Source organism: Lactuca sativa, chromosome 9 (assembly GCF_002870075.4).
Source record: "Lactuca sativa cultivar Salinas chromosome 9, Lsat_Salinas_v11, whole genome shotgun sequence".
NCBI lineage: Eukaryota > Viridiplantae > Streptophyta > Magnoliopsida > Asterales > Asteraceae > Lactuca > Lactuca sativa.
Window position 1 is genome coordinate 24,594,279 of NC_056631.2, and position 11,881 is coordinate 24,606,159.

Consider the following 11,881-nt stretch of genomic DNA (forward strand, 5'->3'; position numbering starts at 1 on the left):
CTTCCTTTATGACAGGGCCTTCCTTGATACACATTGCGTGTCACAAACGCGCGTTGTAATTGCGTGTCGTAAACGCGCGTCGTAATTGGGCGTCGTAAATGAGCATCGTAAATGCGCGTCGTCTCTCTTAATGACAGGGCCTTCCTTGACGCGCATTTGCGCGTCGTCTGAGCCTTTTACGACGCACAATGAGCGTCGTAAAAGGCTGTTTTTCTAGTAGTGAGTATAATTCTAAAACATTGGAAAAGGTTCAATGTATGGCAGAACGAATGAGAAGAATCAAATTAGGCAGAAAGATAAAGGTTTCTTCAATCTGAAAAGATGGGAGAGTACTTTAGTATCGTGTTTTATGATCATCTTAATGAAAAAAAACCATATAGCAATTGATCCTCTAAAGACATCATAGTGCATTTGTATGGCTGAGAAGAGGAATCGTGAATTGTTGAAATAGTTTAAATCAAGAAGATGAGTCATACTTCGTACCCAAAACAAGTCTTAGAGTCATACTCTAAGATTGTAACCTTGAGTGACATAATCTTAAGAAAGGTTTAAAACACTTATCAAATGTAGAGTAAAAGTTTTTCTACTCTTGTACATTTGAATTAAATTGGTAAGTTATGATGTTTTGGATAAAATAAAGACCAACTAAGGCCAATTGTGTGAAGTGTTTGTCTTGATAAGGATCCGCACTAAATCTTGAATATTTGTTTTATCAAGGAATGATTCATGACAAAAAAATCTTATATGTCAAAAGGTCAGTGGGAGTCTTAAAGATCTTGACAAGTTTCAAGAGCTAATCAAGAATAAACCTAATGTTAAACACAAGCACACGACTTGAGGTTTGTAACCTATCGTGTTGACATGTTCTTATTTCTGTGCCCATTCCAGTTAAGGTTGAATATGCATGTGAGTTCTATGAGTTCTCAGTTATTTGGATAACTACTTGGAAGCAATGGTAGGCCCTTGTGCTGCCAGGTGGCAAGAAATTAAGATTGAACAAGTTCAATCCATATGAGTTTGGATTTGTCACTAACCTTGTCGTTTAATTATGGTTTGACAAATTCGCATGGATAGGAACACATATACCATAAAATCTAAGTGTCATAAGGTTTCTCTACGATTCATGAAAATGATGGTGAGGAAACGCTTTCACCAAGTAGATTTTAAGGAGATAGCAATTGTGATATTTTCATTCTTAAATTTAATTATGATTATGGCATCCTTTTTCATAATTTGAATTGTGAGAAATAGCAAATGGTCTAAACATTTGAGACATATTGCTGTAAGTTTTTTGTAACGCCCGTAGATCCGGGCTAGTCAATTTAGAGATAATAGGGGTCGAAAACAACTTTTCAGCAAAAGATTATTTAGAGTAAATAATCTTAACCAAGTTGTAGTATATGTTACAAGGTTTCTGTACATATAAAGAGCGTTGAAATCCGAGTTATAACGAAGAAGTTATGACCCGTCGAAGTTTCGCCACGGAACCGGCACGACACCGGGAAGTGTAAATAGTGAATTTACGATAGAGCAAATTTTAGCCTTAGAGATCTAAACAAAATTCGTAGAAAATGTTAAACCGAGAGTGTCCATAAAAAGAACGCCCAAATCTAACTTCGTATGACAAAGTTATGATTTTTCTAAGATTTGGCATAACAGTGCACGACTCGAAACTCGAATTTTAGTTCGAGTAGTTTTTGGCTTGCGCGAACTAAATGAGAGTTGAAGATCTCATTAATAGGAACTCAACGTGTAGGGTTTCAAAGCACTCCATGGATGATGGCAATGGGCCCCTTTGATGAATTCTAGGTTAAAAGCCCAAGACTTGTCTTTTCCCTATAAATAGTCATGTATTATTCATTATTAGGGTTAAGAGTGTGAGGCAAAATGTAGCCGCCACGTGAGGTTTCTTGTAGAGTTAGATTCTTATTTCTTAAGTGTAATTTGTTCCTCACAATTTAATAAATCGAGTGATCATTCGACATAATCTTCATTATTGTGTTTGTTCTTATTTTCCGCATCTTGTTCATCAAATCACAATTAGGGTTTTAATCCCAACAAGTGGTATCAGAGCGGGTCTTTGAAAATCTGTTGATTTTTGAAGTATCGGTTCTTGATTTGGTGATTTTCTACACATATTGAAGATTATTGGTGTTTTGGTGGTATGGAATCATGATTTTTTCAATCAACTGTTCATGGAGAATTATGTTACTGCACTGTTCATCTGGGTATTTTTTTTTCTCGACCTGATTCGTATTTTTTCTGATCTAATAAATTGTTTTGTCCGAAATTAATACATTGCTTTGTGGATCAATCACTTTCGATTTAGCCCAAAGAGTTATTCTTTACTGTTCATCCAATTTCTTCAAAGCCCAATTGTTTCAACTGTTGTTTATTGTTCATCTATCGTTCATCGGTGTTTGAAATCACAAAATTCTGAATCTCGAATGTCAATATTCTTATTCGATTCATGGGTTTAACTTCATGACGATTAAGCATTCTTTTTGGATTTCACAATTCTCGATTTTTATTTAATTCACTAATAGTTCTGTCCTGAGTTGCGATTTCTGAAAAATATCATTATCAAAATCGATTTTGATTTTGTTCATCTATCATGTTCCAAAATCAATCTGTTTAGCGCGGAGATTATGTTGAGAAACATTGATTGTGGTGTTTGGCGTTAATTGATTTTGGTTGTAAAAGCAGAAAAGTCAAAATCGGTATTCTTGGATTTCTGATTCTGATCGTGATCTCATAATATTAGCCAAATCTGATTACAAAAGTAAATGGGAGAGTGATTTCGGAATTGATTTTGGAAGGGACCTGACATCGGAATGAAGGTTGTTGTAATTGCAAATTATGTTACGCATTTTTTACTCGCAATCGAACAAATGGTTGAGGAATCATAACTAATATCATAGTTGAACTGGAACTTGCCTTCGGATTTATGCTAGGGAATCTGGACGCATTCTGAATGGAAATTGCATTCGGAATCGGTACACATCAAAACAAAATCGGAATTGGAACTTATCGGAATGATTGAGCATTTGTTCTTGCAGGTCAAACGAAAAGTCAAAATTGCCTTAAAAGCCTTACCTGTGAATGCTCGTTTACTGTTCTTCTCTTTGGGGTATAATCGTCAAAATTGAAGCAAATCTGTGATTGGATTCGGTTTGGCTAAAAGTTTCGATTTTGTTCTGTGATCTATTGATTTGGAGCGAAAGGGTGAGAAATCGGGAACGGAAATATAGGATTGCGCTCGTTCTTCTCCCACGATTGATCGACTGAGAACTTGTGATTGGATGTGGTTTTGATTCGCGTCGTGTTTGTGATGGATTGATTAGGAACGAAAGAAGGGATGACAGTAAGCGAACCTGGGAATGGACTCGCCTTGGGGTATAATCAACGGAATTGGAACGAACCTCGATCTTGGATCCGCGTGTTTAAGCTGGGTTCGGTTGTCGATTTGGAATAAGAAACGAACCGAACGTTCGGTTCGCGTGATTAAAAGGCGACCTTGAAACGAACCTTGGTTCGGTTGGTTGTGCTTGAAACGAAAGTCTACAAGGTGTTGATTGGAATCGTTTGTGAACGCTCGTATGATCCCCCTTCCAGTCGTTGTGTTCATTCATCTGAATGTAAATGGGAAGATGACTTAATGTTTCGTACTTGGTCCCTGCAACTTCTGCGAATTGACTCTTCTGGTCCCTATTGTTTTCACTTCTTGGCAATTATGGACGATTTCCAGATTTTGTCAGAAATAATGGGGAGTATTGATGCAGAATTACTATTCCAGCCCCTGTCTTTCAGAAAGTGACAGTTTCAGCCCATTTTTCGAAAAATTTGCAATTTTAAGGGCTGGTGAACAGTTTTGGATTCTTTAACGCTCATATTTTTTTTTCGTGAACAGAAAAATTATGGATTCCATCAAGTCTTGGCGGTTCGGAAAGTCGTTTTTTTTAACGTCAAGTTTTCACGATTTTTCCGGATTTTTTTTTTATATATCTTTTTGTCGCGGGGGAGTATAGTAAATTTTTATCCATTCAAGATCATTCTCATGACCATTTGAAGGCTTTATAATCATGTTTTTGATTATAAATCGGGGGAGAATTTGGTATGGCCATTCGAAATTGGATTTGTGACTTTTCAAAGTCGAAGATTTTTGATAAAGCTTGTGGGAGAATTATGAAGGTAGCTTTTTGAATGAAGTTCTTTATCGAGCTCTACTAAGGTTTTTTACAGAGAAGTATCCTTTACAGCAAGAGTTCTTCATCGAGCTCAGCTAAGGAATTGTTATATCTCCGACTTCTTGTATTTTCTCGATCAAGTGGCGTTACGAATCTTAAAGTTTGGATTGTTACATGATATTTTTTGATGGCTTATATCATTAGCTTATTTGAAGATCGTTGTGACTTGGAGGGGGAGCTCTTCAAAGACAAGAAGTGATTCAGTTTCTTTGTTCTGAGATGGGTTTTATGGCGGGTTTGGTTTTCATGAAGATTCTTTGGGATTACATTCGAAAATGAAGTTTAAAGACATTACTTCAGTGCTTGATTTATATATCCTAGAGCCCGTGTTTGAAGACTATTGAAGAATCAAGATTCGTGGATTGCTTCATATATTCCTCGTTGCAGATCTTTTTATTTGCTAGATGCTTGTTTTGGAAGTTAAAGCATTGTCATCCATTCCATACTTTGAGGGGGAGATTGTAGGGTTTCAAAGCACTCCATGGATGATGGCAATGGGCCCCTTTGATGAATTCTAGGTTAAAAGCCCAAGACTTGTCTTTTCCCTATAAATAGTCATGTATTATTCATTATTAGGGTTAAGAGTGTGAGGCAAAATGTAGCCGCCACGTGAGGTTTCTTGTAGAGTTAGATTCTTATTTCTTAAGTGTAATTTGTTCCTCACAATTTAATAAATCGAGTGATCATTCGACATAATCTTCATTATTGTGTTTGTTCTTATTTTCCGCATCTTGTTCATCAAATCACAATTAGGGTTTTAATCCCAACACAACGGTAAAAAGACAGACGAAAACGGAGTCCGTATGAAGGAGTTACGAATTCTTCGCGGTCATTTAACAGTCTAATCTCTTCCTACTGTTAAATTTAAGATCGGTCGAGAACTAGCCGACGGAGTAAAAAGGAAAGTTGTAGATTTTACTTTTACCTATGTGTTGATATAAATAACGTCAAAAACGAGGCTCGTATGCGAAAGTTATGGATGAAGCTTAGTCTCTACTTTTCGAGCGCGGCAAATTCGATATAGTTTTGTAAATCCGAGATAGATTAAGAATTAGCCAACGAGGTCTAAATGAAAATTGTAGTGCTTGTAAATACCAACGCGTGGATATAAATATCGACAAAAATGGAGATCATATGCGAAAGTTATGGACGAAGCTTAGTCTATACTTTTCGAGCGCGGTGAATTCGATACAGTTTTTGTAAATATGAGATAGAAGGAGAATAAGCCGACAGGGTCTAAATGAAAGTTGTAGTACTCGTAAATACCAATGTGTGGATATAAATAACGTAGACAATGGAGCTCGTACATGGAAGATACGGACGAAGCTTAGAGACTAGTTTACTATAAAACTCCTATAAATAAAGGGTGAACTCCTCATATTTTCTTCACACCATAAGCCTTTATTTCTCTCTCTAACTTCTCTCTAGCCTCCCTAAACCCCTCCCAAGTCTAGGGAACCTCCCTAGCACGAGAAGGAAGCCCCATAGCGCCCAACGGTTCCGAGAAGAAAAGTTGTCGGCTCGGAAATGCTGCTCCAGCGAAGCCCGGTTTTCCATAAAACCCGCTGTAAGTGAGCTACGCCTACGCTATGTTTTTTAAATAGCTTTTATTTAATTATAGAAACGTTATTAGGAACTTATAATAAGTACTTTGGCTATTATTATGGGTTATATAAGTATTGATTAACTCTTATATAATAGTAATAATAGCTAGACTATTAATTAGTCATGGTTAACGTTAAAAGCTAAACCCTAGTGGTATTGATACTAGGTTTTGTCGAGAAAAATTGTTTTGAGATAACGAAGTGTTGTCTGAGTTCGGAATCACCACCTAATCAAGTGAGTGCATGGTCCCTTTCATCTTACACATAGATATGAAGTATTTTATATAAACTACGTGCTATGTGTGAATAATCTATATAATTGCTATCTATGCAGGATGAACGATTTTATACATGTTTTAAATGATTTAAACTATATATGTATTTTATATCTATGATAATGTTGGGGTAAAACATGGGTAGATGTAATAGATTGAGTATGAGTTGGATGATGAGTTGAGAGGTGAAATAGACCGTGAGGTGAGGGTGAGAGGTGGACGGTGTGAGAAGCCTTTTTCCCAAATGATGGCCCTGTCATTCAGCAGAGTATGGATGACAACCACAGACTATTCTAGACAGTCCAGTGGAACACTAGCAAGCTCGCAACCTGTAGGTGTTGTGAACGATGTGTTCACCGGTGTACTCTAAAAACCCATTGACATGTATTGCGAGTGGATACTATCGATAAACGAAATAGCCCTGGCAGCTATGGATTTAGTGCCTGTTGAGAAAACCCTGGCAGCTATGGATTTAGTGCCCGTTGAGTAAACCCTAGCAACGATGGATTTCATGCCGATTCCTTAGGATGATCCTTAGGAATGAATTAATGAGGAGTAGCTGATTCTTAGGGTAGACCCTTAAGAGTAAAGAAGATAATGGGGATGGGTAATTGGGTTAACTGTTTGACGATTAAACATAATAATTATATTATTGTGGGTTGAAAACCCTATGTACTAACCAGGTTTCCCAACCTGACCCACTCAGTTTATTTATATCATAGGTGTTGATATGAAGTCACATTACACTGAGAGATTAAGGAGATATAGATCAGTAGTGATAATGAATGTAAGTTCTGTTTATGCTTATGTGTCTGTATTGACGATGACATCCCAAATGTTTTAAAATGAAAACCCTATGTACTCACCAGGTTTCCCAACCTGACCCACTCAGTTTATTTATATCACAGGTGTTGATATGAAGTCACATTACACTGAGAGATTAAGGAGATATAGATCACTAGTGATAATGAATGTAAGTTCTGTTTATGCTTATGTGTCTGTATTGACGATGACATCCCAAATGTTTTAAAATGAATAAAAATACATTTCTTCAAAAATGCTTTGATAACATATTTATCAAGTTTTACTGGGAACAAATTCCGCAACATTTTTATTAAAAGAAGTACTCTGATTTTTATAAAGCATAAACAAAATTAGTCTTTTATGGCCGTGAAAATGGGGATGTCACATTCTTAAATTGTTTAGACACACATGTGAGCTATCTAGGGAAAGGTGTATGAGTTTGAGAAGCCTAGATAAAGTCTTATCAAAGCATCTCGTGTCAGAAATCTGAACTTTGGTATTGAAAGTCAATGAAGTATTGATTTCTAGAAGTCCAGTTGTTTTCTGAGTATATGTCAAAGCTAGTGGGAGCATAAGTGTTATTCTAATAAGGATGTAATTATTATGCTAGTGGGAGCATAATCAATTATGGTGAATGTTGCAAGTTTGCAATGTTAATTAAAGAAAACAAAAGTTTCAATTTGCAAATTGCAGGGTTTGAAAAGTTGGTTTGCTATAATTAAGAGAAGAAATTATACCTCATTTCAATTCTAAAAGCTTAGATTGAGATTTTAATCACGTTTAGTCAATATATATATATATATATATATATATATATATATATATATATATATATATATATATATATGAATGTTGGAATGGTTCAACAAAAGGAAATTCTATATATGGAAATGTTAATTGCGTTCTCAAAATTTGATTATGATTACGACATCCCTTTTCATAATCAAAATAATGAGAACATGGCAAATAGAAATATTATAGCAAAAGACTGATCAAGTGTCATGTCTTTATGTTAGACATTATAAATCGAGTCTCATATGCTTCGGGTATAGGATCGATTTCATATTTTATAATATTCTCGTGTTCTAAATTTTTCCAAATGCCTAGGGCATTAAGAGTGAAAAAGAACTAGAACCGGTCATGAATAAAGTGGTTGAACAATTGTTAAGGACAATCTAAGGTTTTCCAAGGATTGGTCGCTTAAGGATCGTTGGAAGTATAGTAATGGTAGTACCATATTGGCATTATTATAAATAGACAGGAGTCTATTAATAATGAAATGTCGTTTGGCAAATATGAAATGTTTCCATATTGGGAGTTGAAGAATATATGAGAAAGTTAGAAACTTTTATGCAAGAAGGATGTTTAAAGGAATGTACTTTGAATCTGAGACTTCATTTCCATGGAATTGTCTTGTTACAATCTCCAAAGAAATATTTTGTAGTATCATTGGTCAAGTCTCTGTGAATTTTGGCACCTGCACATTACAAAAGAAAATCATTGCATGATAGTTTAGAATCTAACACTTTCTAGCAGTGACAAGAATTTGGAATTCTTACACTTGCGATAAGGATTTGAAAATTTGAAAGGAGCATCATTGAAATGTTTTTCGGTTGATCTATTTCACAAATTAAGGACCATAGACAAACATAGTGTGCATGATTGGTTCATGACATAACTATTTTTTAGACAAACATAGTGTGCATGCTTGGAGCATGGCATAACTATTGTATTAATTCAAGTATTAAGTTGATTATTCGAAACATTATACAATGAATGATGAGTAATCAATATGGCTCAAAAGTTTTGGGGCCATATAAGATTTGTATCATTCTTGTCTTTCACTTTGTATGTTTTGACTTCCCAAATAACTGGGTTATTCAAACCATCCATTGTCGATCATACTTTGGAAGTAGGTATTGAGGCAAGACTGTCATGAATGGGTCTGTAGAGGTGTTTTGGTCATAGCACAAGTTTGCTACAGTGTTCATGAGTGCTCCTGGAATAAGATTCAAGTATTGGATTCAACCCATGCTCATTTGAATCACTTCATGGATTTTATCACGAGTGATCATGAGACGGTAATATCTTATATTCTTCAAACGGAGACGTGTGAGTTGTAGTTGTGAGTCTGTTACACATTGACATATGTAAACGCACCAGTAACTTGGATGTTATAAAACATATCATTGTGTGTAATTTTATGAGTAAGTACAAGTGAGCATTTGGGTCAAAGTTTATCCGTTCCTTTTACCCCATGTGGATAAAAGTGATATATGTGGGCCCCTCGATGATTTAGTGATGACATCAGACATGGACTGATTTGATTTGTTCAATTAGTCGGTCGTCATAAATCCGAAATTAGGAAACAACATATGGACAGAGAGAATGATTATAATCCATGTCTCAGTCCATATGATATCTAGAATGGAGGAATATATGATCCCTTATCTAATGGACACGTCATTGACTAGATCAGAGTTCGACAATGGCTTTTAAGAGCTACGATTGCTAGTCGGGTTGGAGTCATACTTTCAATAATAGTTATTAGACTTATCCAAGTGGGAGACTGTTGGATTAGGTGTCTAAGCCCATAACTATTATTGGTATGTACTTGACCCGAGAGTAGCATGGTCCATTTGGGTTTCATGGCATTGGAATAGTTTGGATAGACTTTTTTAAGAAGAGGATATTTATGATTTATTAATATATTATAAGTTCTAATATATTAATATGAAATCATATTATTTAATTACTATTTATCGATAATTAGTTTGGAATTAATTTTGTGATCCAAAGAGACTAATTAAATAAATGGGGATTGACTTGGTAAATCATTCATTCTTATAAATTGGGCTTATGATCCATAGTTCTTCATGTTGGGCTAAACCCATGTGGCGACCCATGGATACTCCGTGGAGGTTAAAACACATGGATCATGAGGAATATGGAAAGTCATGAGTTACATGGTGTAACCCTAATGTCCACAGTATATAAGAAACCCCGTGGTTCCTAAAATCGGCACTTAAGGCATATGCATGAGGGCTAGCCGATTTGTGAAGCAAGTGTTCTTCTCTCAAGTTATTCCAATTTTTGGTGGTGTTGTGTGAATCCATTTGCGTTGCAACACTTAGGGCACTAATCTCTCAAAGCTCCAAGGCCTCCAACTACAAGAAAAGGTATGTCATCTAACTTGTTTCATTACCCAAGTATCAATGTTTTGTATGCTAGTTAGGTTAATACCTTGGAAAGTTCAAGTTTGCATGTATAATAGAGAAAACATAGATCCAATGTATTTAGGGTTGCATGCACACCTTAGGAGTGTTAGAATGCTCAAAACCCAACACCAATTTCTTCGGTTATAAGCAATGACCTTCCAAGCATATTATTTCATTTGATTACTATTTACTCTATGTCAATAGCTATTATGTAGTGCGAGTACACAATAAAGATAATCATAACTTCAGTTTCCCATTATTCCATAGTTTATTCCTTGTAGACAACATTCGTATAATCCTTGTATGTGAGGTGTACATAAGCTTTATTATCAAGTCTTGGTATTTATCATTAAGAACCCAATCCAATTCATATTGAGTAGTATATATCTACCAAACGGTTTCTAGCCCAACAGTATCATGTGTTGCCCTTCGCCTTGAACTTGAGGGAACAATGTCTCGTTGCAGACATAGGTGGAATCAAGGAGTAGTTTACGAGTAAATTAGATTTTCCATTAAAAAAGGAGTATATCTATCTACATAAGAACTTCCAACATTATTTCATTATTATGTATCCCTAAGCATTATTGTTAATTACTTAGTCCTTTTTGATACAATATTGCACAATTTCAACTCTACAAATATCATCATACTTCACTTCTTATCATTTCTCGTGATAAACATAACTTTTGCTATAGATTATAAATGAGTACGGGTTCATCTATTTATTACTTATTACCAATGTATAAGTATTTTAATCTTAATTCATGACTTTTGCAACAATGTTTCTTCTTGAATACATATCCAATTTCTTTTTTTAGTCATAATTAAATAACTTAAAATATCCACAATCATGATTCCATTTGCTAGATGTATTAGGGATGAACAAAAATACAGCTAGAGTTTTTAGTTAAGAAAATTCAATGATAGTCCATTCTTGAACAAAAGTCAATTACATATTGGCAATTATACTCGGACAAAGTACCAAATGTTCATGAGCTTGTGTTGTCCATACAATCAAGCCGCACAACTTTGGAATCCTAAATTTTTAATCTTTGATTCATTTATAATATATGTGGTTTAAAGTACCATAAAATATTCTTAAACAATCTTCAAAACGTGTATAGATCTCAAATCACCATGTTTTGACACAAATAATTATACTATCATATCAGTATAATCATTCATTTGATTAAGCCTTACAAATCTTTGGAACACCCCATATATTTCAAACAAAATTTAATGTTATGGTTTAACCCAAAAACAAGGTTTAACAAAAGAAAAACCACTTAACAAAACATCAGAGTTTAAACATAGTTTCAAAACAATCTCTTGGGTGTTACTAACATTGTATCAAATAAACCACAACAAGAAAACCAAGATTTACAATATCAAGTCAAATGTAACTTATGCTACACTAAGCCTTTTATGGACTTCATTACTTCTAGATCACTTCACAACTTTAGCTATCACCTGATACATGGCATTAAGAAGAGATGAATAAGAAAAAATGTCTCGTGACTTACACGGGTTTTAGACCATAAAAAATTTCAAGTCTTTTCAAAGAAATTGTAACATTCCGTCAAAAATCAATAAACAACAAGCCCTAAGACCCCGAGATGTATTTTATATTTTATTTTAATTTAGCCCTAAACCCATAATAATTTATCAGTGTTATCCATAAGGAGTTGAATGATATAATTTCCAGTTTTGGGGTCTATATTGTAACATTAGGA